General features: G+C 35.6%; 2 protein-coding genes across 11 annotated transcripts in view; one reads left to right on the forward strand and one right to left on the reverse strand.

The window, feature by feature from the left end:
- The window catches only part of Hbg3 (alpha-glucosidase), a 36,177-nt gene extending 19,435 nt beyond the window's left edge, over window positions 1-16,742 (reverse strand). The window contains exon 1 of one of the 2 annotated variants that reach the window (XM_025296619.1): window positions 16,636-16,742. The gene's annotated coding sequence lies outside the window, so the exon portion shown is untranslated. Of the gene's footprint in view, window positions 1-12,682; window positions 12,759-16,635 lie in introns of those variants that run through there. The other variant, XM_011137274.3, reaches the window with a different exon arrangement.
- The window catches only part of LOC105180927 (calcium/calmodulin-dependent 3',5'-cyclic nucleotide phosphodiesterase 1), a 215,567-nt gene that overhangs the window by 163,837 nt on the left and 28,184 nt on the right, over window positions 1-23,546 (forward strand). The gene's annotated exons all lie outside the window — the stretch shown is intronic.

The following is a 23,546-nucleotide window of genomic DNA, read 5'->3' on the forward strand; positions in this document are numbered from 1 at the left end:
TCGTGCCGTTGGTTTGCTCATCGTTGATCAAAAACGACAAAATTGGACATTTTACGATCGTGTCTTGAGCGTTTCAAGCGCGATGAAAAGGATTTTTACGGCGACGAAATTTGAGTCCACCACTACATTCCAGAGACAAAAGAACAGTCAAAGCAATGGACTGCAAAGGACCGAACCGACCGAAGAAAGCAAAACAGTTTCGTCGGCTGGCAAGATGATGGCCACAGTTTTCTGGGATGATTTTTCCATGGAATGATTTTTGTAGACTATTTGAAAAAAGGGAAAACAATCACCGGAGAATATTATGCTGGGTTATTACAACGTTTGTACATGCAAATCAACAATAAACATATATTCGGCCAAAAGAAAATCCTCTTTCACCAGGATAATATACCAGCCCACAAATCAACAGTTGCGATGGCGAAATTGTATAAACTGAAGTACGAATTAATTCCACATTCACCGTACTCTCTAGATTTGGTCCCGTATGATTTTTTCTTATTTCCAATTTTAAAAATGGTTACCTGGAAAAAAATTTTCATCGAATGTTGAAGTGATATGTTAATGACTATTTTTCGGGTTTAAACCAAGTTATTATTGAAGGAATGACAGTTCTAATAAAATGTTGAACCAAATGTATTGAGTTGAAGGGAAACTTGTTAAGAAATAAACTTCATTTAGCTCAAAAATATATTTTCTTTTTAGTCAAGTCAGAAACTTTTCAATCTACCCTCGTATATGTAGTACCGTCGTACATGTAATACACTCGTATATGTAATGTGTACAAATGTAAATACATACATATAGAATTCTCAGTTTCAAACAGTGTCTCATATTAACTTTTTTTTCACATTAGTTCTCACGATTTTTCACGATTTTCTCACTCAATTCAGAATCAACTTTCCTCTGATGGCTTTCTTTCGAATACATTAAGGAATATTATTGAAATTTAGCGAGTTCAGAGATGAGACCAGTTAATAGAAGTGCGATTGTTGTTTAACATGCATTTTTATTACGATGAAAATACTCTAATTTACAACTGTCATCTTAATAAAGAATTTTCTAAAATATATCGATTGACAAGCATTGGCCCGCAAATACAATTTCACTTTCCGGCGAGATTAGACTTACAATCTGTTAAAGAACATGTCCGGCGAAACTTTTAATGGAAACCGTTGAACGGGAAATTCCAATGGGAGTTGGTAGAGGAACTTTTTCTCTAAAATGCTTTATAGAAGAAATTTCAGTTGTCGTTTCATGGTAGAAAGACATATTTCGTCATGAGTGTCGCATACGTATCGCGATTAAAAATGCTTTTTCTGTATACTTCCGAAAAGACCAAGAATGGTAACGCCAGCGGCTGCTAAATACATGAAAAATGTAAATAAGTGAATCGCTATTTAAAAGTAAAAAACGTCGAAAAACAAATTGCATGCTGCTTTTCAAAGTAAAAATTTGATATTTTATACATTTTTACAGGCAACTTTAACGCTGTCAAAATGGTCAAAACTTGTGAGATGATTTTATCATCATCTCTTCAAAAATGGTTTGAACGAAAAAATGAAAAATGGCTCCTATAAGAAGACCCAAAATATCGAAGTCATTTTTCTACTCTATGAAAACAAAAAATGATATTGACCTACTGGATTGACAATGTCACACAGACATCGAGTATAAATCCCAGGTATAAATTCCATAAAAAATGTTTGGGCATTGATGAATGTTAAGTTTCGTAGGAAGAAAATTTGGAAAGTCAAGAAGTTATTTTGATAAATTTAATTGATCTGGAGATTTTTATTTCAAGAATATGCCGTAAAATTAATAGAAGTACGCCTCAGAAATGCCAGGCAATTATTAATAATAAAGGCGATTAACAAATTATATAATAAAACTAATAATAAAACATCATAGTTGCAATTAAATAGTATGTGTGTGTTTTTTTCAAGTCATTATAATAAATTGTTTTTGAGTTATGTTGGAGACACACTCTTATCACACAGCCTGTATTGGCGACGATAAAGTATTAATATCGGCTCGCTGTTTGTTTCGATATCTTCGAATCTGGTATCGATTCGAATACACAACGTAACATATGACGTAAAGTAAATTTGCTTTAGATTGAAAGAGATTTAGTTTATAGATGCGTTTGCGCGCACGCGCGCGCGCGCGTGTGTGTGTATGTGTGTGTGTGTGTGTGTGTATGTCGAAATTCTTTAGTTTATTTATTTTGTAGAAACTTAACCACGTTTATCGAAATAAAATCGACATAGCTAGATATCTGGTTTCGATGGAATAACTTGTTTTTTAGATACATTTTATTGTAAATCACAAGATTTTGCGCGAATAACGAGTTTATTTATTTACTAAAATATCTCGAGATATAGAAAGACGATATTGATATCGGGAATGCCATGCAATGCGGGATTATGTCAAACCTCTAAAGATGGTATTTGATAAGTTTCGTCATCAAGTGCTCATAAAGTGAATTATTTCCATTTGCCACGTTGGGACGTGATACTTGCGTCGGTGTTGACACACTTCGTGTACGTAAAAACAGGATGAAACCAATTTTAGCGATGCATCAATTTCGTTTCGCAAAATTTAATCACTAATCAAATATTCGAGGAGAGATTACGCGTTACGCGATGAGCAATTATCGTATTATGAAGAAAATTATATTATACGTGATGAGAAATTTGAGATAAATTTAGGTTTGGGTAATTGATATGTATGTTTCAATATCAAATTAATGTTTAACTTTAAAATATCACGTTTAAATATGTTTAATTGTTAGATTGAACGAACTTACCAGTGAAGTTCGATCCTAATTATGCCCTTTTGTCTCATCCGGATAGAGAACTATGTAGTCGTGTCCCTGCACGTGCCTTGGCAACAGAATTAAAAAACCTGCCACTCAGAAGAAAATTCTTATAGTCTCCTTCAAAGTAGTCCCCATTGCTTGCAACATACTATGTTGCCAGCATTTGATCCGGTCCTGGAAACATCGTTCATACGTGGCAGACGGTATGGCCTTCAATTCACGCAGCGATTTTTCTTTGATGTTCTCAATCGATTCGAAACGCTGTCCATGAAGTAGTTTTCTCGGTAGGAGGAAGAGGAAAAAGTTGCAGGGCCATGTGAATACGGTGCTTGCGGAGCAATATTTGTTGAGTTTTTGTCAGAAATTCACGCACAAGTGTCGAGGTATGTGATGGTGTGTTGTCATGATGCAAAATCGAGTTGTTTTCCTACAATTCCGATCGTTTCTTATGGATTATGTGCTGGCACGATCCAAATGATATTCCAACTTCATCTGCTATCTCTCGCACAGTCAATTGACGATTTTGGAGCACCAATTCTTTCACTTTCTCAATGTGAGCATTATCCGTTGACGTTGATGGTTTTCCAGAACGTGAGTCGTCTTCAACGGACTTTCGCCCTTCTTGAAACTTCTTAAACCGTTTAAACGTACTTGTTTTTGATAAACAATCATCGCCATAAGCTTTTTGCAACATTTTGAACGTGTTTGTGAACGAAATTTCGTTCGCAACGAAAAATTTCAAACAAATTCTTTGCTCCATATTTTTCGATATCGTAAAAATCGCCGTACACAATCTTCACTGTCATAAACAACTGCCACTTTCAAAGGACTTGAAGGAACGCAATGATTTTTTCACCAAATGTGAAGGACATGTGTACCAACTTAAGAAAGCAAACGGATTAGATTTACAGTTTACCCGCGATTTTTAAAAAATAAAGTTCGGATATTTTTTGATCACAGTAGTGACATCTAAATCATTAGGAGGGTTTTCGTACGGGGCTCTATTTGCAGCCTAGTGAATATCATGAAGAAGTCTCATTGAAGGATATCGGATGCGCTGTTCATGACGAGCATATCCAATAAACCACAGAACACTCGCAATGTTCCCAAAGTGCGAGCACCAGATCTACATGTGTAGTAGTATCCATGGATGGGAATGTCTTCTTCAGCGTTAAGGGATGCAGAGAGAATATCGCAGCCTGATTTGATAAGAATAAAAGTCTTTTCAAGATTTTGTAATGCGGCCAAATATCAAATATGTATCGCTTATCGATTTACAAATAATCACGAAGTAGACGATGGAATGGATGCTGAAGAAGACACTCCTATCCATGGATACTACTGCACATGTAGATCCGGTGCTCGCACTTTAGGAACATGTGCACACATTGCGAGTATTCTGTGATTTATTGGATATGCTCGTCATGAACAGCGCATCCAATATCTTTCAATGAGACTTCTTCATGATATTCACTAGGCTGCAAATAGAGCCCCGCACGAAAACCCTCCTAATGATTTAGATGTTATTAATATTTAGAGTAATTAAGTAAAACATTTAATAGTTAAAATGAATACAAATAAAACCGGCCCTTTTCAGAGCCACAATAAAACCGGCCCTTTTCTGGGCCACAAGAAATGCAAATTCCGATCGGGCAACTTCCACATGCTGCACATTGGGTACCGCTAATGCCGACGGTGAAACTTCTTAAAAAATATATTATAATTGTTGTTCTGTTTCTATAAAAACACATATATACATGCATACACACAAATAATCAATTTAGTGCAATAACAACTTTTTATCAGCGTGACGGAAACTATCATTTCCCAAAGTTTCAGACAAATTCACCGGGACACAATTTCCATGACGTTTGTGCAGGTCCTTTCGACGAACTATCAACATCGGTCGTAAAGCTAAAACACTTCGAAAAGAAGATACTGCTCTGCATGGTGGGATATAAAGGGCATGATTTATTATAAGCTATTGAAATCGAAAGAAACAATTACTGTGGATCGCTACCAACACCAATTAGTCCGTTTGAGTCGAGAATTAGAACGAAAACGCCTGTATAGTGGCAAAAGAGAAATCCTATAGAAAAAGAATATCCTGTAAAATTGTTGTATAATAACGCTAGAGCACAGATTGCTTCTACGACAAAAGACATCATAATGAATCTTGACTGGAACGTCCTACAGCGCCCGGCATGTTCATCAGACATAGCTCCTGTTGATTACCACTTGTTCCGGTCGATGCAATGTGTCTTGTCCGATATGCACTTCAAATCAGTAGACGAGATCCAAAAATGGTGTGATGACTTTATCGTGTCCAAAGACACAACATTTTTCCGACATGGAATTCATCAGCTACTTGAAAGATAGCTTAAAGTTATAGAAAACAACAGCGAATACTTCGGTTGACAAATTTGTTTTACTTTCTTTCGAAATAAACCTTGAATTTAGCTGAAAAATTTGGATTATTCATTTATACGCCTTAATAATTCATTTAAATGAAGCAATAGCATATAATTCGATAAGTAAATAGAAACTAGAAATGTAGCGAACACATATATGTATTATGTTCGCGTGTGGATGCGTAAGAGAGAAAAAATAGAGGTATTCTCTGTGTCATCTACGCGCTACAGGCGGTAGTGGAGTTTAAAACAAAAATTTAATCTCACGCGACCTAAAAACATTAGCATGATTGCGCGATGTTTTATATAATAGAACTCGGAAAGTATATTACAAAGCACACTTTGTTAAATACGAATAAATAAATTAAAAAAGCACCGCGCTGTGTTGTACATCGCAAAGCGTATTAAGCAGATAATGAAGACGACGATATAGATTGATTTACGAAATAAGAGGGATATAGATGAATTAAAGAGAAAACGCATTCAAATTTCAAATTTCATTTATAGCCATTGCACGAGGGAAAATCTGATAAACACACTCTTTCGACGAATAATTCGGTAGATTTTTTTAATGATACATCGGAAATAAACATCCCGATTCTCATATTTTTCACGGATTGAGCAACATATAACTGATTGCGTTTACATAAAAAAGAACGTGCGTTTTTTGTTTATCGATATATTCTGTTTTTAATAACAAGCCTCTGGATGAACGGTTAAACAGAAATTGAGAGATCGAGCGAGAATTCGCGATGAATGGTTATTTGGGGATATTCGGGGATACCCGATGAGATATTTGTTCCGGACGGTTTGCTAGAAAACGGTATTAATTAAGAGTTCTGCATTATCCAGAGATGTAAATAATGCGGAATCAGCTTTACATGAAACGCACGTGAGCGAATTTCATTTGTCGCTGTGGCGAAATGCATAATCGTGCGTGCTTCGTGCTGGCTTTAGAATCCAGCAACGGCGATTGGAAATTAGATTTCCGGTATGCCGGCTAAATTTAGTGCACGCTCGTTGACAATAATCTCCGCGAGTTGAACGTTATTTCTTTCCTTCGTAGCAGAATCGAGGGAAGGAGAAACGAGACAATGAAACGCGAGCAGAGCATCGGGCGAACGAACAGCATTTGAGTTAAGGTCTTTGTCCAGACTCGCGCAGTATTTCGTCAGGAAATCCTCCACATGATACGATAATCAATAAGGTATCCAGGTATGCGCACCTTTGGGTTACGCCGCCGTCAACACATTCTGAATCACTCAACCGCATAGAGGATCAGCAGACTTGAGAAATGGCCAAAAGTCGGTTTCGGAGATGGAGTCGGACAAATGTCTTGTCGTCATCCTGATATGTTAAATTAGTTACTTTTAAAATTAAACTAGTTCCTTTTGAAGTTTCATTAAATTTTATCGGCTATACTTTTCATTTGGCATCGGCTTAAACTTTGAAAATCATGCATGGAAATAGTGACCTCATATATTTCGGCAAATGAAAAATTTACTATTCTCTTAGGCAAATCGCCAGGATTTAAACAGCTACATAGTTCTCCATCCGGACGAGACATTAAGGGGCATAATTGTTAGATTGAACGAACTTACCAGTGAAGTTCGATCCTAATTATGCCCTTTCTCGTCCGGATGGACGCCCTCCCGTTTATTTTGTATTTCTCCTAACATTCCCACCCCTATGTGTGGCGATTAGCCTCAATGCTTTTAAATCCTGGCGATTTGCCTTGAAAATACCAATCCGAAAGTATTAAATAAAATTAAAATGATATAACCTCCGTTAGAGGTAGTGATTATATGAAAGAAGGGGTAACTAAAAACTAGGATTACTTGACTCCTATGTTTTCTTTCAAGAGAAGAAAGGAAGGTAAAATATTATAGTGAAAGAACTTCATTACTAAAGTCCTCTATATTGATAATGGGCCTATTGTAGAAATTCGCAAAGATGTGAGACTGTCCCGGTCCAGCCTGCTGCGCGTTTAATTAGATCTAGAGAGATACCCTTTTTGAGCTATCCGCGAAGTAGAGGTATAATAACGTACTATGAGTTGAGAACATATTACTGTTAACTCCGCAGTCTTTTAAGCTCTATTAAATTCGGCGATCTATCGTTTGTGCTGTAACCGCCCTAAAGGGTTTCTTAGGTGCAATAAAGAAAGCATCGTAATCGGCAGGATGTAATGATCTAGTCCTCTCCAAGTAATATTGTACTGGACGAAAGACACAAAGATTCTTATAGTCTTCGAATCGTGAAAAGGAAAAAAAAGGGTGAGAACGGCCCGGCGCTGAGGTTTTGATTCGATTTGGACAGCCCAGAATTAGCTTATCGTCTATAGTGATTTGCGAAATTCTAAGAGATGAGAGTTTGAACTCATTGACCTGGGGCAAGTGAAAGAAGAATGACTAATTTCTTAGTAATGATACTCAGGAAGAGAGAATCATACGGATAAATCGTAAAAAGCTTTGTTCAATCAGGAGCCAGGTCCCAAACAAAGTCCTACCAAGGCCGTGGTGGTTTGAGTGCTGTTATATCTTTACAGAAACGCTTGACCATAGGATGGTTCCCAAACTTATTGTGAGAGATTAAGGAAATTGCTGACCTCATGCTATTCAAGCTCGAGTATGAAGCAACGTTGAGTGTTTCCTGAGCCATAAATTCCAGTGCTTGAGAAAACGTTGGGGAATATAGATGTATTTTTCTTTTCCGACGAAAGTACCACCATACTATTTTATGGTTGCTTCCGAAAATGAGGATCGTAGTGCTGGAATGGCTACTGGAGGCACTAAGCGTGTCTTAAAAATCAACAATCGACAATCGGTTATGTCTTCTCTTTGCCAGAATTTATCAAATATTACTGGGTCGACAAGAGGACATACCTAGTACAACGCCCCGGTCGCTTGTGCAACCAGCTGCTCTTCTACAATCTGATCTAGAACCTGTGGCGTGAAGAAGGAGGTAATATCGGAACCTCCCTGAGGAATACTTGAGGGGCTCCTGCGGACGGTTCTGAGGATTACATAACTTCCTAAGCACTCCTTAGAATGGAGGTTATACTCGACTTCTCTGGATGTGATAATCTCACGCATTCGATCGAGAATTTCCACGAGGGAACTTCGAAAACACAGATCCTCTGGCGTCCGAGAAATACGTACAAGATGGACATGCATTTCACTATGTACTTTCACTATGTACTGCGTGAACGATCCCGCGATCGCCTGTCCCCCGAAAAATCTTCGAACTGTGCGTATGCACGCGCCTTTCCTCTCTTGAATGTCTCGAGGAGAAATTCTTTAGATTTTCTATGCCTAGGCATGGCTGAAAAAGAATTGGCACAAATTAACTGAAAGAAACTGATAAAGCTAATCAACGCACGTGTTACCAAAGCTAACGAACAGAACACAATCAAGAACGAGGGCGCGCGCACCGCACGGAAACACGGGCGCCACGGCCACGGGCGTCACGGCCACGGGTGCCACGACACGGAGCGACGCTTGCTTCTAAGTAGCTGGTTTTTTTAATTCTGTTGCCAAGGCGCGTGTAGAGGCACGACTACATAGTTCTCCATCCGGACGAGACATTAAGGGGCATAATTTAAGAATATAGTGCCCATTTTTGTTTAATTTGTTTGTTTTCGCATAATTTGAAGAATTTCATCGTAATCCGTAAATGAACGCACGTTAAGGACCATTCTGTGTACATTGAATGTTATAATTAGTGTCAATATAAAGGTAGAGTTAAATTGAGGATTTTTATTATAATATACAGTGTGTTTCACAGATCAATGTAATTGAAAGAGAGAGAGAGAAAGAGAGAGAGAGAGAAAGAGAGAGAGAGAGAGAGAGGGAAGTCGATTGAATTTGTTTAACTAACTTCTTTCCAAATTTTCTTTTTATGAAGCTTAACCTTCATCAATGCTTAAACATTTTTTATGGGATTTACATCCAGTATCTGTGATGACTAATTCAGGAAGTAAACGTAATTTTCTTCTTTCCATGCAGTAGAAAAACGACTCCGATGTTTTGAATCATTGTCTTTTTATAATAGCCATTTTTCGTTTTCCTTTAAAATCATTTTTGGGCAAATAATAATAAAATCTTATAAATTTGGACCATTTTGGCAACGTTAAAATTGTCTGTGAAGATATGCAAAGTGCCAAATCTAAAAAGGTGCACGTTTAAAGTTGATTCCCGAAGCAAAGATTTAGCACTTTGCATATTTTCACAGACAATTTTAACGTTGCCAAAATGGTCCAAATTTATAAGATTTTATATATATATAATGTATATCAGTCAAATATTTCGAAAAATATGAAAGATATGGAAAAATGTTTCAGACAAAAGTTGTATGGTTTCAAGGGGGGCATAAAATAATTATAACAGTTTGTTTACAGATGGTGCCACTTTCGAAATATTCACTAATCATTACTTTTCATAAACGGAAACCCCAATTTCTTATTATACCATCTTTTTCTATTAATTAATTTGAACAACTTCTGTTTGAAACATTTTTTTTTACCTAATATTTTTTGAGATATTTCAGAAAAACTTGATAACTTTTTCAATATTTAACTTACGATATCTCGCTGTTTATTGGAAGAAAAAATGGTACTAGACTTTTTTACTGTATTTAGTCTCAAGAATATATTGTTACAATAATGCCGTAACTTTTATTAACTTTATCGACCTTTGGAAATTTCAAAATTATTAAATTAACAAAAAAATTAGGGCGCTATTGTAACAATATATTCTTGAGACCAAGTAGAATAAAAAAGTCTAATATCATTTTTCCTTCCAACAAACAGTTAGCGAGATATCGTAAGTTAAATATTGAAGAAGTTACCAAGTTTTCCTGAAATATCTCAAAAAATATTAGGCAAATAAAAAAGTTTCAAACAAAAATTGTTCAAATTAATTAATAGAAAAGGATGACATAATAAAAAATTCAGGAGTCCATTTAAGAAAAGTAATGATCAGTGGATATTTTAAAAATGGCGCCATCTGTAAACAAACTGATATAGCTATTTTATGTCTTTCTTGAAACCATACAACTTTTGTCTGAAACATTTTTCCATATCTTCCATATTTTTCGAGATATTTGACTGTCAAATAAAATAGGACACCCTGTATAGAGTAGCGATTTGCTCGCTTATTTACATATATTTTAGACCTCATGTATTTAGCGCTTGGCGTGACACTTTTGATCCTTTCGAATGCAGATAAATACGACTTTTAACCACGATATATGTGCGACACTCATGGCAAAATATGTCTTTCTGTTATGAAAATCAAACGTACGTACAACTAAAGCTTTCTCTACAAAGTATCTTAGGAGGAAAGTCTCTCTACTAGCTCCCCTTGGAATTTCCTTTTTAAAGGAATGTAAAATATTTTGCCTGATAGGCTCTCATCAAACAGATTGTATTTAGAAAGATGGACTTACAATTAATATAACAGCTTGTAATACTAGACTAAATTAGAATTGTTATCGAAATTACTATATGTATTGTAATTTTTAATGATATATACACATAATATACATCGAAAGATCACAATACAAATCGTAATTCGATACATATCATAATTCAAATATGAAAAAATTTTATTGTAATTTCTGCTACATTTACTTATTTTCTCCCTGTAAGAAAGGGGGAGATTATATATTTACAAACTTATTTAAATATTATTGAGGAAAATAATACTAACGTCTCTCTCTAAATTACGCTACAAAGCAAAGCAAATATTGTTGCTAGTTATTTTATCATTTATTTTCGTATTTAAAAAGTTGAATGGAAAGCACGAAAAATATCAAATATTTCTCAAACGCGAGATTAACAGCTTTCATACCTAAAATCGATACAACTACTTATCTTAATAGTGAAAATAAAGAGTTTGACGATATAACTAGTTTTAATGAAATTATCTCCGCTTTACACCAAATGGAATTATCTAAAGAGAAATAGTTTGCAGGATCATAAAAAGCAAGCACTCTCTGTTTTGTGAGATGCAAGAGATTTCATAATAAACAAACATTCTGAATACTGAAAAAGAGACATTAATAGAGATATATTTTAAAATCATACTATAATCATGTTGTAATAAGCTTAGGGGACTACAATTTTTGTAATCTTACACTTATAGATACATTTACATATACTATATGTATTACATGTAGTACATGTAATACATGTACTACATGTATATTTGAATTCTAATCAAAGACTTGATAGTCGGACTTTTTTAATAACTTCGAAAATGGAAGATTAATATTCTCATATGTCTTATTGTTAGATTTTCCCATATGTTTAACAAGAAAGAGAATTTTGGTCCATTTTTACTAGTCTCCTAACTCCATTATAAGCCAATGCGATTTCATTTTAGTTTCATTTATTATTGGTGCCGAATGAAATTCGTCGAGTTTTCGAGTTTCAGTCTTGGATAATTTTAGTCAAGGCCAATTGCGACTTCATAAATAAACTTTGTTTATTTTGTATCACTCGCCGAAACTCAATGCATTTGTAGAATATTAAAATACGTATAATAAATACGTATAATAAATACGTATTTTTTATCGATAATGGTGCAATGTTAAGGGTGGAAATACTCTCTCTGAAAGATAATTTAGCTTATATGATTTTAAGGGAATATTTTCGAAACCGCGAGAGATTAAAGTTTCAAATAAAAGTATAATAATAACTAACATTCTTGAAAATAGTATAGATATAATCAAATTTTGCAATAATTTAATATTTTGCAAAATACCTTCACCACCATCAATTAATTTTGCAAAATTAAACATTTTTGCTAAAACAAATATTTAAGAAAGTTGTGGATATTTGCGTATACATTTTATATATTCTTTATTTTATTCCGCTTGTCTGCGTTGTGATTATTCATTGTATTTTATTATTAGTCCATGTAAACGAATTTTAATTTTCTTGTATACACACTGCACTTCCACTGCGAGTTGGCTAACCTGATCGTTTATCGTCATGTATATTCCAATCTATGTAACGCTCGCTCTATGATTTTCCAGTAGTGGTGGTAATCTTAAGAGAGTTGTTGTTGTATGTTAGAACAGGAGAAACAATAATAAAGGTTCTTGTGTGTTAATCTTGATTTCTCTTAAATTATGCCAATAAAAGTTTGTGTCAAATTCATCCATCATATATAACAAAGTTCATTTCCGAAATCAGCCGTAAATAATGCACTGTGGTGGTATTTTGCAAAATATCAAATTATTGCAGAAGCTGATTATGCCATCTTCTAAAACGTTAATTACCATTAATTAAACTTTTATCTGAAACATTTTTTTATGTCACGGTTTTGAAAATATTCCCTCAAGACGATATAATATGTCGAATTACCTTTCAGGAGATGTTTTACCTTCAAAAATGAGATTGGGCACGTATATAAAAACACGTGTCTCTTATAAGTAAACCTACCTTTGGATCACTTGCTGATTTTGCGCCAACGTGTGCGTTACTGCCCAAAATAACGAGTGCGACGTCAAATAATAGCGTACATGTATATGGTACGCATTTGTGTGTGGCACATCCCCTCCATATACTGTTGCTTTTGAGATCAGTTTCTGGCACCACTGATTCTCTGTGCGTTACCACTACTCCGCTACGTGGGCTGTGAGGCGCGTCCTCTGTTAATATCTTTGCATATGAACGCTCTTCAGACTTATCGCGTGCCTGTACTTATACACAGAGTAGACAAATTTACTCACTATAAAGCAAGTGCTGCATACTGTTTTGCGGTGATGCGAGAACTAACATAGCGTTCTCATGGATTGTATATTGAATAACACTTCAATCCTTGATATTCATTATTACAGTAAATATAGGAAATTGCCGCCTATTTTTATCTTTTAAAACATTTTCTTTTGTTTCTAATTTTGCATATTTTAGGAACTTTTTTATATTTTAAGACAATGCTGAGGGATAAGAGCCCAGTTCGGTCAAATTTCGAAGACGACGCCTATTTTCCCCCTACTCAGCTTGACGGCCGAGCTGCCGGCCGCGTGCGACAGCTTTGTTTTCAGGAGGGTTTGTATATGAAAAATACGCTGTATAAAATACAATCGTACTTTCCGCCAAACTGTCATTAGAATAGAGCCATATGTTTCATCTTTATCAATTTTTAGTAGAATAAGCCTATTGGGGAAATTATTAAAAAAAAAAACGCATTAATAATAGTACCTCACGAGTGGTGTGGAAATCTATTGTCAAAATTCTAATGACGGTTTGGCGGAAAATACGATCATATTTTATACAGCGTATTTTTCATATGCGAATGCTCCTGAAAACAAAGCTGTCGCACGTGATCGACGACTCAGCCGTCAAGCAGGAAATGGTAGTAGGGAGAAAACAGACGTCGTCTCCGAAATCTGGCCGAGCTGGGCTTATCTCCTAGCACTGTTTTAAGAAATTTGTTATGCATGATGGACGAATTTGGCATAAACTTTCTTAAATTTGTTTTAACAGAAAATTTTAATTTTGTGAAATTAATCGTAAATTAATGGTAAAGATATTTTGCAAAATATCAAATTATTGCAAAATTTGATTATGCCATTTTCAAGAATGCTAATTATTATTAGACTTTTATCTAAAACGTATTTTGTCTCTCACGGTGTTTCGAAAATGTATTTCGGTGTGTTTCGGTGAATTTCGAAAATATTTCCTTAAAATCGAATATGCTAAAATTACCTTTCAAAAAGGGTATTATCACCTTTAACATTGCAGCATTACCGATATAAAAAGATACGTGTCTATTATTTTTTACAACTTTATAAGTATATTGAGTTTCAATAAAATTGGCGAATGATACAAAAAAGTAGGTTTACTTCAATCAAATTTCTGACGGTAAAATGAGCATCTTCGAGCATCGAATTGGAGCACGCAATCGAAAAATTCGAAAATTTAAAATTTTTGACTGCGTTTCATACGACGACTGACGTTTCGCGAAACGTCTTCGTGAGTTAAAAAAAAACTGTTTCTAATTTCTAAAGAGTCTCGAAGTCAACGAGGTCAACGACTAAATATCTTTGTTGATAAGAGATTGTCGCACAAACGACGGTACTTTACACTTATTTTGAGATGTTAATATCAATCTACATTGATGGAATGATTTAATATGATTTTTATTAGCTGAAAGTTCTCGAATTAAATAGAAGTCATTGAAAGTAGCTTGATCTTATACCACGAACGCATCACTTTAAGTTAACTTTAAGTAACTTTAAGTTAACATTTTGAGACATTTTAAATGCAGTTTAATATAACTATATTTTAAAAGTAACTTAATGTAATAGATATGTGAATTTTCTCCCGCTATCAATACACCAGAACACCATGGGCTAACTTATTTAATGGTGATCGATATCGCATGAATTGTTCCTCCTTAAATGAGGTTCGCTTTGGGCATTTTTCACGAACGATAGATAGAAGCGCGGGTAGATCCGTGCTTTATTACCTTTATCTCGCTACGTGAATTAAGAGCTTCCTGAATCCAGCGACCGATAAGAGATATTATTACGCGGTACATCTGCCTATTATCAATGGTTTCGATGAAATTAGATCTTCGCACAGCCGATACTTGGAACAACGTCGCAATAATTTTTTGTCGGGAACGAATTATTACACGTATGGATTTTCGTGTGATTACGAGAATTTCGAAATTTTGCGTTGCATTTGTGCAGAAAATCTCCATCGCAAAAAGTGTAACGATTCTAAGCCTACAACACGTTCCTGGGATACGCCTCCTTTCAACATATAAAAATCGAACGTTCGAAAAGACCCTTTTCACCTTTCCCGTCACGCAAAAAAGTTATATCGGAACGAGATAAGCTCTCTCGGAGAACTTTATATGCTTGATCTTTTCATGCAATGTAACATATTCCTCGTTTATCAAAGTAAAATAACCTCTGCGCCAAATATTTGATGTTTACACAATCTCTGTTTTCGATATTACAATCAGAAATATCATCAGATTTGGTAGCGGGTAGAGCAATTGTGCGCCCTAAATCGCGCGTAGTTTTGGCAATGACGAGTGTGACGAGTCATTGCGCTGAATAATTCAATATTACGTAACTCTGATGGACACTCATCGAGAGAAATGTCACCCTCTTTTATTATACGCTGCATTTGCTACATAAATAATTATGTATATTACGCTTATTGGGCTGTTATTAAATGTGACGAGTGAACCATTTTATGGATCACCAACGCATTTTCATTACGCGTATATAATACATGTCTTGCGCTCGTGAAGTAAATTGATTTGCACTATGCGCGCGATGATAATCACTCATTAGGTTAATTGAAATTTTAAATTGTGAATTGATATTAATTAGGTGAATATTTAGAGATACATACTCTGACTGTCTTGTTCTGAATGTATTACATTGTCAAAGTCATGTTTCTGAACAATTTCCAAAAAATTGTACCATCGCTCATTATTTATTGAAAAGCTATTATCAAACTTTTCAAGATCTATTATTTTTGTAAAAGTTCACAATAGAGAATGCAGCTTTGATCTGCTTGATTTTTATATGTTATTAAGGATATAACCTTGAATAACCTTTAAAAAATTTCAACTGTCGCCGATTGTTTATTATCTGTTTACTAACAAATACTCATATAAATATACGTCCACTTAAATTTTAAACGCGTTTTTTCTCAAAATTTTATTGTTCAACTTTTTGTAATGTTTTCTCCGAAACTGAGCTTCGTATCGATTTGAAATTTTAAAGCAATAATATTTGTTCACCTGGCTCTCAGATGAACCATGGACAATTACGTCAAAATATTTTATTTCGAGATATTAATTTTTTTATTGTAAAAGAACTGAAAAATTTGGATTTTTCCTAATAATAAGCTGCCATTTTGTTAATTTTGTTCGATTTTTTTTTGTAGTGTTTCACCGGATAATGATAAATCTCCTCAAGATTTCTAACTAAATTCGCTCTGATCGGACCATCGAGAGCCGAGATATTACTGCAAAAACGATAATTTGAAAAAAAAGAAGAGTATATTTCAACTATATATACCGTATATTTATATGAGTATTTGTCAATAAACAAAATTTTTCTACTCTTCATATGTTGTATAAATATACCTAAAATTTTCATTCTTGCACATTTATTCAATTTATCACAAAATATTATCAACAACAAACAAACACAATTTTTCAGCAATCTGACTCTCTCCAGTCCCTTTAAACCGCCTCATCAAAAGTGAGTAAAGATCACTTTTAATTTTTAAAGAAACCGTGTAAAAACACATCAGCGTCCGCGTGCTGTTCAACATTCCCGCAGGTGCACATATGCAGGTTCGCATATTTTATTTAACGTATGTGGCGGATAATTCTCTCTCTTACTCTTTTATTCTCCTACCGTATATTGCAGCATATATATTCGCGGTCCTTCAGAGATCATCATCGTATCCGAACATTTGTCTCTTGTCACGTCCTAACTTTTCCGCTCAACGCGAAAAGACAGCTTCCCTGTCCGAAGGAGAGATCGAGCTACCTTTAAACCTTGGAGATTCTTAACGCAGTTTCGCCGAGCTCGCGTCTCCGGAAATCCACTTTCCTCGCTGTGGTAGAAATTTAATAATGAATGCACTCTCGTGCGACACGAAGCAGTGCGTTCGCGCAGGCACGTCACAAAGACTCGGCTCTCTCGTCGGACGCAGCCTCAACGTGGCGACGGCGATAACGTCGGTGTTTTAATGAGCGAAATCCAACGGTGGAGAGGGAAGAAGTTTAAAATGTTAAATTGGTGAATTTTCTTGTAATGACGGTGCAATAAACCACATGTTGCTGCTCGCGCGCCAATCTACTCGCGATAAATCCGTGTATCACGCGAGTCCGCGTATCACACGTTCAATTCAACATATCGGCTCAGTCGATGATGGGCTTTTTGTGAGACTTGAAATTTACAAGAGGCGCTCTGTCGTATTACGGTATTACTCGGCTCTAATATGACGGGTGCGACAGTGTCCATTAGGTTAATGTATTTCTGAAGCGCAGCGACCGCAAAATAGATGGATGACTCGCGCGACGACAGACCTCGTAATCGATGGAATCTCGCAATCACCTACCGCGCGTTATAGCCAAGCGAGAAGCTTGGTGCGTAAAGCGACTGCGAATAATGACATCAATTAATGGTTTACTTAAGACAAAGTATATCGCTCTCGTATTCTACACGATCCTTCTTTCACGCGCAGCGATGACAGTAACAACGACAGCGGCGGCGATGGCGGCTGCTCCAGTATTTCGTCGATACCTAAATTAGTTCCTGTCGGGTTCCTGCCGGGCCGCCAGCCGGTGTAAAAGCCGGGAGTATAGTATTACTTGGTCAACTTCAGTACTTCGTGGTGTGTGTAGGTTTTTGCTTTGTTACGGTGATCTTGGTTTATATAAGATAGCGAGCACGGTAAAATAAAGATATAATTTAATATATGGAAACGAATATGGATATCATTGAGCGTATGTTAAATTCATACTTAAATCTATTTATTTAGTTATGCGAAGTGATATGATATTATAAAAATTGTCATATATTCTAAAGATGTAGAGTATTATTAAGTAAAACGTTATTGGTAAATTTTTATATTTAAAGAAATATAAACGCGTGAATATCTCTTATTTATCATTATACAGTCTGTCAAGTAAGAGCATGGGTTAATTTATAAAAAAATTTTAATACAAGAAATTAAGTTTCAAATAATCAAATTTTCCTGTTTTTTTACGGTTATTTGTTAACGTATAGCTATTAAAAATTATATTTAATATGGCGGAAGGCTCAACATAATTTCAAAAATTATTTAGTTCAGTACAGTTAAATATAGCAACATATAAAGGTCATTCTACAATACGTGTCGTAAGTTGTAAACCGTAAGAATTGACGAATCCCAGTCGATTATTATAAAAACAATCGGCTATAATTGGTCAGTTCTTACGGCTTACCACTTACGACACGTATTATAGAATTTTAGTATTATAGAATGACCTTAAGGTGCATATCCGACATTGCATTCTTTACGAATTCCAACAAGGAAAAAATTCTGCAAGAGCATGCGAATCGATTTGTTTCTTTCTCGGTGAAGATACAATATACAGGGTGTCCCATTTTAATCCGGCCGGCTGAATAAAATTCGAGGATGATATTTTCCAGAAAAAAATGTCAGACAAATGTTGCTCAGTTCTAAGGAGGACATTCGATGCCATCAACAATTTTGGCTTCGGGTGAAGGGTTCAAGGTCATTCAAGGTCAACTTTTTTTTCTTAAATGGGAAACCCTATTTTTCACATCGGCAATCGATTCTACGTAAAAAAAAATGAAACTTTTGTCTGAAGCATTTTTTTATAACGCAAACTAATTTCACTTATTCAGCCTCCAAAATTGAAATTTCCAAACTTTCTGAATTTTTTACTCGAGAATGGTGGGGTTTGGGGGGAAATTGCGGAAGATAAAAAGTTCTTGGAATGCTGCAAGGAATTCACTCGAATTTTTGCATAGTTGATCGTGTACTTTTTTCGAGGTACCTCCTGACAGGTAGAACATTGGCGGAAAAAAGTGCACGATCAACTATGCGAAAATTCGAGTGAATTCCTTGCTACATTCCAAGAACTTTGTCTTCTGCAATTTCCCCTCAAACCCCACCATTCTCTAGTAAAAAATTCAGAAAGTTTGAAAATTTCAATTTTGGAGGCTGAATAAGTGAAATTAGTTTGCGTTATAAAAAAAAATGCTTCAGACAAAAGTTTCATTTTTTTTTACGTAAAATCGATTGCTGATGTGAAAAATAGGGGTTCCCATTTAAGAAAAAAAGTTGACCTTGAATGACCTTGAACCCTTCACCCGAGGTCAAAATTGTTGATGGCATCGAATGTCCTCCTTAGAACTGAGAAACATTTGTCTGACATTTTTTTCTGGAAAATATCATCCTCGAATTTTATTCAGCCGGCCGGATTAAAATGGGACACCCTGTATATACAATAATACAGTACGTGTGCATTTTGGTTTAGACGGTTTAAAAGCAACGATTTCAGTCTGATAAGTAAACCGTCGGAATTGTCCCTCACCGATTTGGATTGGCTTTGGATATGTTGTAGAACAGCAAAAAATAATTAGGTCATATTTTTTTTTATCTGCGTATCTCGACATGTAGGAGTTGAAAATACCCCTCGAAAATAACGGATTTTTTCGTTTTTTGGAAATATGTTCTAAACTATGAGATGTATGAAAAAATTATTACATGAAAGTTTAATGGTATTTTATGCTCTAAGTAATGGTATATTTAGATTTTCGAAAAATATCAAATTTTTTAATTTTAAATTGATAACGTCAATGAGATTATATTATAATTAAAAGTTGATTTCAAAAGCGAATTTTTGATAAGAAAATGCTGACATAATATCTAAAGATGAAATTCCTAATCTTTATGTAAACGATGAAGATATTGAAGGTACTAAGAAGAGTTTTCTAATAAGAACTACCAGGAAGATGCTGGATCGAAATATTCATTGGAAAGTGTAAATTTTGCACTACCGTGACGATTTTGGGTTATGTGAGAAAGCATACATGGCAAAATAAAGGTGAAAATTAATATGGAGACGGATATGAATATCATTGGGCGTGCTAAATGCATATATTTCGCTGTTGCATCGGGGCTTCGTGCATTATTCAAGCGAAACGTAATAATTCACCTACGTACTCTCTGTTCGCGTCTGTTTGTTTATCCGCTTACGGTGCATAATTTCCTAATTCTCATCTCGCGCCATCGCGTCAACATTTCGCCTCTCGGCATTTGAAGGTGTTTTTGGAAAGTGATAGCGAGTGGCAAAACTATTGCTCGGAAACGTGTATGTTTGCATATCGAGTCGCCCGTACACACGGCGGCGATAAAATGAGATGGATACGACCGGATATGACTACAATATGATTTTACAATGAAAATCCATCCATTAACATTATTGTGCACGTGACTCGCGGTTTGCGTGCGCGTGTGTGCACGCGTGTACGCGATGTAATTATGTCGTAATAAAATTACTTTGGAAATCGCGTGCGCATCGATCTCATATAAGAAAAAGGGAAAGGAAGAAGATATATCCTTTAGGCCTTTAGGTCGATTTATAGTATCACGTGAAACGCACCTTCGAGAGTGGGCGTTTAATATCAGCCTTTAATATCAGAATTAAATGAGAGAAGAATGCGTCATCGCTTGCTGACACGTCGATTAACTTGGGAGTTATATCGTGCACCTAGTAGCTTCCGACATTCTTTCCGGGGACGAAATCATGATATCGGTTGTTGGACACGAAAGTAGCAGCATTAATCGGGAACGAGCGATAAATTGTACGTCTGGGCAAATGTGATGTATGATTGTGTATGATTGAATATGAGTAAACTTTATTATGCAACTTGCTTAGGCACAATAAAATATGAAGTACACTAAATTGTCACAATTGTAAGTCACTATTGATAGACTTGAGCAGTAATCGGTTGCGACAGAAGTCTAACTGGCAACATGGCATCAATATTGGCTTTTTGTCATATTCTTATCTGACGTATAGATATTAGGAGTGTGCAAACGTTTCCATCGTTCACGTATAGATGGCATTATGAATTATTTACATGAAAGTTGCGATATATTTTTGTTAGATTATGTCAGTATTGATCAACCTGCGTACAAACTGATACATAATAAGTCATATTCATTGACATAAACATTTTTATTTCGTGAAGATGGAAGTCGATAAGATGCAATCAGAGTGATTTTTATCTTCGAGTGTCGTGTCAGCAGCACGAAATTTCGTAAACCATCTTTGACATATTTTTTGATATATTTTTTGTTACAGTATCTTCTCCATACACAGCACATATTTTCTCTCACATATTTCTTTCACATATTTATTTTTCGTTTGCATTCGCGTTTTTCCCTTTACGGAAGTAAAACGGCAAACAACGAAGATACAACTTGTATTTTTACTAGCTTATATTTTTCTTTCAATCTCAAACGCTTCTACACGCACATATAATTTATATATACTAAATAACACTTAAAGATGTAATTTATCAGAATAGCATGCACTTACGCCATCTAAATTGAAGTTTCTTTCTAGTAAAACACATTAAAGTCACACGTACACACATCTGTTGGGAAAATATGATATTACTTTTCTTCCAATCCAATATCATTGTTGCGTTTCACTACATATACATTTTACCAGATTAAATCTCGTATATTGTTCGCGTGGGGCGATCATTTTTGGCCAATATGCCCTTTGACGCGTTTGACGCCACGTGTCATCGAATACAGAGCTGGTAGAATTCTCCTGGAACGGATATTCGATCGGAACGATTAATGCTACCGATATCGTTTTCGCTTCGAGAATCGATATTCCGACGAAATATTTTCGCGAAATATGATTCTAGTAACATAACATAGTGACGAAAATAATAATAACGAGCAACGAACGGAATCGACGAGCAGTAACGAAATAAAATTTTGTCGGATTCGACACTTGCGAAATTGGATACTTTCATATTGAACGACCAGCACGTGCACGGAGTAGCGGTTTGTTTTAAACGGGCACGACGCGACGCGGACTGATAACGTCTGCGAACAATGCTGTTTGATTAACTGCAAGCTGCGTTAGCATAATTGCGTTTGGATCTAGACTCGTACTTGTGAGCCGCGTGATTGAAATAGGAACGGCATCGTGTTCTGTAATAATTCCGATTCGACATCGCCGAATTACATTATTTTACCTTGATTCGTAGGTTTCAACGCTTCATCAACGTAATCTCTAATTTCATAGCGAAGACTGAAAACGACTTGATTTCGGCAGGTTCAAACTTCCCCTCGCTCCCTCTCTCTCCCTCTTCCTCTGCACTTTACGCTTTTTTGATTGCCGAAGAAGTACACTCGGAGTACGAATTGCGTGTCATAAATATCCTTTATTAGATCTCTCGATCGTGGATGCTACCGAAGCAAGCAATTAATCCATTAAATAATTGATAGCGATATCGATTATATTGGACGATTGTAACTACAGAGATGTTCGTGTTTGTTTCTGACTTCCGTTGAATCCCTACATCTCAGGTGCATCATCGCAGAATGCTCCTGCTTAGAAACACTTCAACTTATGATTAACATAATAGGACCGGTCCGCAATCCGCACGCGATCGATGACGCAGCTATGAGGCTAATTCGCAGGTCATAGGCAGGTGCTGCCGATCGATAGCCCAGTAAACCGCGGTTTTGCTGCAGCGGCACGGCCTTACACTTTATAGCAATATGCTTGATGAATTAGTGTTATGATCACGTTTGAGAACATTACGTTTGCGGCATTGCGCGTAGCTAGATACATACATACAGCTAGGAGGTATATACAATGTACCTGATAATTATGTCGCCTCGTGGAAATGAGTTGGAGTTTAATGCTCAAGCCACGTGTAAACGTCCGAAACTCGAAAAATCTCAGCCTATCTGCGCCTATCAAACTATCAACGTTTAAAACAGCGGAATATACGAAAATGAAATATTTAATTAATTAATAATTAATGAAGAATATATACGAGTACACAGAATTCCGTGTGTAAGTATCAGGCTGGCAAGAAAGTCATGTCGTTTCTTTTCTATATAAATGAAAAACGATATTTTCATAAACAAAATCTTTACCCTGTAATATATTGTCCGTTTAATTTAATGACCTTTTGCCATCTGTTTGGTAGCTCCGGTCCTGATCAGCGAAAAACTGATCCAATTACCGTTTGATAACCTCATCAGAATCGAATTACTTCTCCTTCAAAGAATTTTGCAAGGAACGAAATAAATGATGATCTAATGGTGCAAGGTCAGCCGAATATGGTGAATGTGAACACATCCCAAGCTGCAACAATTTCTGGCGAGTGACTAATGATGTACAGAGTGTAACAGCAATATATATGAATTGACTGAAAACGTAGTTTATTGCGTTTATACTTTTGCAAAAGTGATTTTTTGTAGAAATATGGATGAAATACAGTATATAAGACTTTTGAATATTTCTGTATCGTTCTTTTAATCTTCAATTTCTACCGAACTTCCAATGTAAGAAAACAATTAAGAAATTATGCAAAACCAGAAAATATGTTGGATTATTTATCTCTTTAACTTTACTCTTATTTATTCTACTTAATACCATAATATTTATTTCTCAGTTTCACTTCTTTAAACATCTTTCCTAATTCAATGAGGCTCGACTCCTGTTGATAAACGGTCGATAAATTGTCATAACGATCACGGTGCAAAG

Source organism: Harpegnathos saltator, unplaced genomic scaffold, assembly GCF_003227715.2.
Source record: "Harpegnathos saltator strain DR-91 unplaced genomic scaffold, Hsal_v8.6 scaffold15, whole genome shotgun sequence".
Lineage (NCBI taxonomy): Eukaryota > Metazoa > Arthropoda > Insecta > Hymenoptera > Formicidae > Harpegnathos > Harpegnathos saltator.